The following is a 6,111-nucleotide window of genomic DNA, read 5'->3' on the forward strand; positions in this document are numbered from 1 at the left end:
AGAACTCAAAAAAATTGGATTAAGCTCTGCTTTCTAAATCCTTGAACGAAATTGTTCTTACTTCTTTGAAATTTACAAACGAAATTTGGCCATGGATTTCTTGAAATGTTGGACGAAATATTTTCTGCTTCTAACGTTTTTGGTTTAAACCAAAGACAGAATGTTGTTGATATTTTACAAGGAATTGGTTACAAAGTCTCATGGATAATTCTTATAAGTCTTATTTTGATAAGACTTAAATTTAAGTCTTGTTTTAGTTACATTCCATAAGTTATGACCAAGAGTCATTTTTAGCCATTGTGGCTTTATACCACGTCGGGGGAGGGGGTATAATTTATATTTTTTTTATCCACTTATTAGTTAACTGGGTAATGTCCTGTTACTCGGTAATTAATCAATTACCCGCATAATTTAAAAATTGTCATAAATTACTTAAAATTCTACTTATTTTTAATATACTTTATATATACTTTATACATTATACTATCGTGGTCATATTGTACCTTCATGGTACTAGTTCATAATTATCGGGTATTATCGCTCGACCCGTATTTTATCTCAAATTGGTCACATTCAACGAAATTCGTTTTCTTTAATTCGTGTACCCCTTTATACTTCATGACACTTCTTTATTGCTTGTTATAAATAGCATAAATGCGTTAACGTCAAGATGATCTTATCCCCGAGTCTACGTCAATTTACCGAAGATGAAACTTTTAACGTACGAAAATGCGAGATGTAACGGGCGGGGTCCGTCTCAGAGGCTGCCCTTAAAGATGTTCGTGTTAAGCTCCTGCTACTCGCATTCTAGAGCAGATGGATCCCCAGTTTCAGACTCCAGCAGCTCATCCAGTTGGGGCAGTTCCGTCGGATGTTGTGGCATAGACCGGTGATGGGTCAACTATATCTGCTGATGCCTTGTGGAGACTGGGCAGGTTCACCAAGCTTTTTACTACTACCTATGGTGGTACATCTTCAGAGGATCCCCAGGATTATTTGGATAGCTGTCATGAGGTTCTTCGGAACATGGGGATAGTGGAGACCAATGGGGTCGACTTTGCTGCTTTTCGTTTGTCAGGTTCCGCTAACAAGTGATGGAGAGATTATTGTTTGGCTAGATCAGTTGGGTCACCAGCTCTGATGTGGGATCAGTTCTCTCAGCTATTTTTGGAGAAGTTTTTTCCTATCACCCTGAGAGAGGATTATCAGAGGTAGTTTGAGCGCCTCTAGCAGAGTTCTATGACTGCCACCTAGTATGAGACTAGGTTTGTTGATTTGGCTCGTCATGCTCTTCTTATACTCCCCACCGAGAGAGAGAGAGAGAGAGAGAGAGAGAGAGAGAAGAGGTTCATTGAGGGGCTCGCTCAGCCTATTCGATTGTAGATGGCCAAGGAGACATAGAGCGAGATTTCTTTTCAGGATGCGCCTAAGCAGGTTGAGATAGTTCTAGCAAGGGGAGCGGTCAAGGGTCTGACAAAAGGCCTCGTCATTCTAGTAGGTTCAGTGATGCCTCGTTTGGAGGCAAAGATTATTTTGGTAGGGGCCATCCTCCCAGGCCATTTCATTCAGCACTTCAGGCTTCTCATGGTGCTCCAGGTGGTCGTGGTTCTCATATGCAGTATTCAGATCAGCTACCCTATAGTGCATCACCAACTCCTATTAGTGCACCTCCGCTCCAGAGTTTTCAGGGTGGCCAATCAGGCCGTCAGGGTTAGTTCCAGGGTTAGTAGTCCCAGCAGCCGAGGACTTGTTACACTATGGCGATCCGAGGCACATTGCTGGATTTTGCCCTCGAGCATCGAGCAGTTCTCAGCATAAGGGTTCTCGTGCTATGGTTCAGGCACTAGGTGTTCCACCGACAACTCAGCCAGCTAGGGGCAGGGGTCAGGCAGCTAGAGGTGGAGGTAGAGGCGTTGGAGGTGGAGGTCAGGCTGCTAGAGGTGGAGGCCAGCCAGTAGGAGGCTGTCCTAGGGACGTAATTCAGAGTGGTAGGGCCCAACCCCGATGTTATGCTTTTCCAGCTAGGCCTAAGGTCGAGGCATCCGATGTCGTTATCACTGGTATGGTTTTAGTTTGCAGTAGAGATGCTTCAGTTCTGTTTGATCCCAGGTCAACATACTCCTATGTGTCTTCTTATTTTGCTTCATATTTGGCTATGCCTCGTGATTCTTTGAGTGCTCCTGTATATTTTTCCACACCGGTTGTGATTCTATTATTGTAGACTGTGTCTATCATTCGTGCATGGTTTTGGGAGTTTTGAGACTAGTGTAGACCTTCTACTCTTCGATATGGTTGATTTCAATGTTGTTTTGGGGATGGATTGGTTGTTACCTTATCATGCTTATTGGACTGTCATGCCAAGACCATGACCTTAGCCTTGCCGGGTTTGCCTCGATTGGAGTAGAGAGGGACTCCTGGTCATTTTACCAGCAGGGTTATTTCTTATATGAAGGCTCAGCGTATGGTCGAGAAGGGGTGTTTGGCTTGTTTGGCTTATGTTCGTGATTCTAGTGCTGAGGTTCCTTCCATGGATTCTATGCCAGTTGTTCGGGAGTTTCCAAAGGTGTTTCTTGCAGACCTGCCGGGGATGCAACCCGACAGGAATATCGACTTTTGTATTGATTTGGCTCTGGGCACCCAGCCCATTTCTATTCTACCATATCGTATGGCCCTGCCAGAGTTGAAAGAACTGAAGGAGCAGCTGCAAGACTTGCTTGATAAGGGCTTTATCAGACCTAGTGTCTAGCCCTAGGGTACGCTGGTGTTGTTTGTTAAGAAAAAGGATGGGTCGATGAGGATGTGTATATATTATCAGTAGTTGAACAAGGTCACCATCAAGAACAAGTATCCATTGTCGAGGATTAATGATTTGTTTGATAAGCTTCAGGGTGCCAAGGTATTTTCGAAGATTGATTTGAGATCTGGCTACCACCAGTTGAGGATTAGGGAATCTGATGTCCCTAAGACAAGTTTTCGCACCCGGTACGAGCATTATGAGTTTTAGTGATGTCATTTGGGTTGACAAATGCCCCAGCAGCATTCATGGATTTGATGAACCGAGTGTTCAGGCCGTATCTAGATTCCTTCGTGATTGTTTTCATTGATGATATTTTGATCTGCTCCCGCAGCCAAGAAGAGCATGAGCAATATCTTCGAGTCGTTCTTCAGACTTTGAGAGACAGTCAGTTGTTGCTAAATTTTCGAAGTGTGAGTTTTGGTTGAGTTTAGTTGCCTTCTTGGGTCACGTTGTATCAATAGAGGATAGTCAGGTGAATCCGAAGAAGATGGAGGCAGTCAAAGACTATCCTAGACCCACATTAGCTATAGAGATCCGGAGTTTCTGGGGTTTGGAGGGTTATTACCATCGGTTTGTGGAGGGGTTTTCATCAATAGCATCCCCGATGACCAAGTTGACCCAGAAAGGTGCCCAATTCAGGTGGTCGGACGAGTGTGAGGCAAGCTTTCAGAAGCTCAAAACAGCTTTGATTACGGCTCTGGTGTTGGTTTTGCCCACAGGTTCAGGGTCATATACAGTATATTGTGATGCATCTCGTATTGGACTTGGTGCGGTGTTGATGCAAAATGGCAAGGTTATTGCATATGCTTCGCGACAGTTGAAGATTCATGAGAAGAATTATTGAGTTCATGATTTGGAGCTAGCAGCCATTGTTCACGCGCTAAAGATTTGGAGGCATTATTTATATGGCGTGTCATGTGAGGTGTTTACAGAACATAAGAGTCTACAGTATTTGTTCAAGCAGAAGGACCTAAATTTTAGGCAGAGAAGGTGGTTGGAGCTATTGAAAGACTATGATATCACCATCTTGTATCATCCGGGGAAGGCCAATGTAATGGCCGATGCTTTGAGTAGGAAGTCAGCCAGTATGGACAGCCTTGCGTATATTCCAATCGGTGATAAACTGCTTGCTTTGGATGTTTAGGCTTTAGCCAATCAGTTTGAGAGGTTGGATGTTTCTGATTCCAGTCGTATTTTAGCTTGTACAGTCGCTCGGTCTTTATTATTTGAGCATATCAGGGATCGGCAGTATGATGATCCTCATGTGCTAATCCTTAGGGACACAGTGCATCACGGTGGTGCCAAACAGGTTACAGTTGGAGATGATGGAGTTTTGAGGATGTAGGGTCGAGTTTGTGTGCCTAATGTGGATGGACTTCGTGAGTTGATTCTAGAGGAGGCCCATAGTTCTCAGTATTCTATTCATCCGGGCAACGCTAAGATGTATCAGGATTTGCGGTAGCATTATTGGTGGGGGAGGATAAAGAAGGATATTGTTGTATATGTAGCTTGGTGTTTGAATTGTCAGCAAGTAAAGTATGAGCATCAGAGACCTGGTGGTTTGCTTCAGAAGATTGAGATTCCTGAGTGGAAGTGGGAGCGTATCACTATGGACTTCGTTGTTGGACTCCTACGGACTTAGAGGAAGTTCGATGCGGTATAGGTTATTGTTGATAAGCTAACTAAGTCAGCACATTTCATTCCTATGGTCGTCTCCTATTCTTTAGAGAGGTTAGTTGAGATCTATATCCGGGAGATTGTTCGTCTTCATGGTGTGCTCGTGTCTATTATTTTTGACTGAGATACGCAGTTTACCTCGCATTTCTAGAGGGCAGTTCAGCATGAGTTGGGTACGCGGGTCGAGTTGAGCATAACATTTCATCCTCAGACGGACGGATAGTCCGAGCATATTATTCAAATTTTGGAGGATATGCTTCACGCCTGTGTTATTGACATTGGAGGTTCTTGGGATCAGTTCTTGCCATTAGCGGAGTTTGCCTACAATAACAGCTATCAGTCGAGCATCCATATGGCTCCCTATGAGGCATTATATGGTAGATGATGTCGATCGCCAGTTGGGTGGTTAGAGCCGGGGGAGGCTCGGTTGTTGGGTGCGGATTTGGTACAAGATGCATTGGACAAGGTTAAGATCATTCAGGATAGGCTTCGCACAACTCAGTCCAGGCAAAAAGGTTGTGCCGACCATAAGGTTCATGATGTGGCATTCATGGTCGGAGAGCGAGTGTTGCTTTGGGTGTCGCCCATGAAGGGCGTGATGAGATTTGGAAAGAAGGGCAAGCTAAGCCCTAGGTTCATCGGATCTTTTGAGATTCTTGATCTAGTGGGAGAGGTGGCTTACAGACTTGCGTTCCCGCCGAGTTTATCAGTTGTGCATCCAATGTTTCATGTGTCCATGCTTCGGAAGTATCACGACGATCCATCTCACATGTTAGACTTCAGCACTGTCCAGTTGGACAAGGACTTGACCTGTGAGGAGGAGCCGGTAGCTATTCTAGACCGGCAGGTTCGTCAGTTGAGATCGAAGAATTTTCCTTCAATTTGTGTGTAGTGGAGAGGTTAGCCTGTTGAGGCAGCGACTTGGGAGTCTGAGTCCGATATGCGGAGCAGATATCCCCATCTTTTCCCCGATTCAAGTACTTTTCTATGTCCGTTCGAGGACGAACATTTGTTTTAGAGGTGGAGAATGTGATGACCCAAAGGGTCATCTTGTATTTTAGAATTTGAATCCGGATTTCGAGTCCTTACAAACTTTATTTTCTTCTTCCTCGATTTACGTGCGCAGTCCGGACGCATTTCTAGAAAGCTTTTATGTGAAATTTAAGAAAAATATTGAATTTGGCCTTTAAATTTGATTAAAGTTGACTTCGGTCAATATTTTTGGTAAACGAACCCGGACCCGTGATTTGATGGTCCCGTAGGGTCTGTAGTAAAATATAGGACTTGGGCGTATGCCCGAAATCGAATTTTGAGGTCCCTAGCCAGAGAAAAGAATTTTTAAAGAAAATTATTTCCTGAAAAATATAAGGACTTTTGGAAATGAAATGGTGTGTGATCTTGATGGTATCGGACCCGTATTTTAGTTCTAAAACCCGGTACAGATTTAAAATAATATTTAAGTTGAATCTGTGAAATTTGGTAAGAATCGGAGTTGATTTGATATAAATCGGACCCGAGGTTGAGAAAATAGAAATTTTGAACTATCTTATGAATTTCATGAGTTTTGGTAGTAAATTCGTTGTTTAAGATGTTATTTTGGCGATTTGATCACACAAACAAGTCCTTATGATGTTTCT

The sequence above is a fragment of the Nicotiana tabacum genome, chromosome 1 (genome assembly GCF_000715075.1).
Source record: "Nicotiana tabacum cultivar K326 chromosome 1, ASM71507v2, whole genome shotgun sequence".
Classification (NCBI taxonomy): domain Eukaryota; kingdom Viridiplantae; phylum Streptophyta; class Magnoliopsida; order Solanales; family Solanaceae; genus Nicotiana; species Nicotiana tabacum.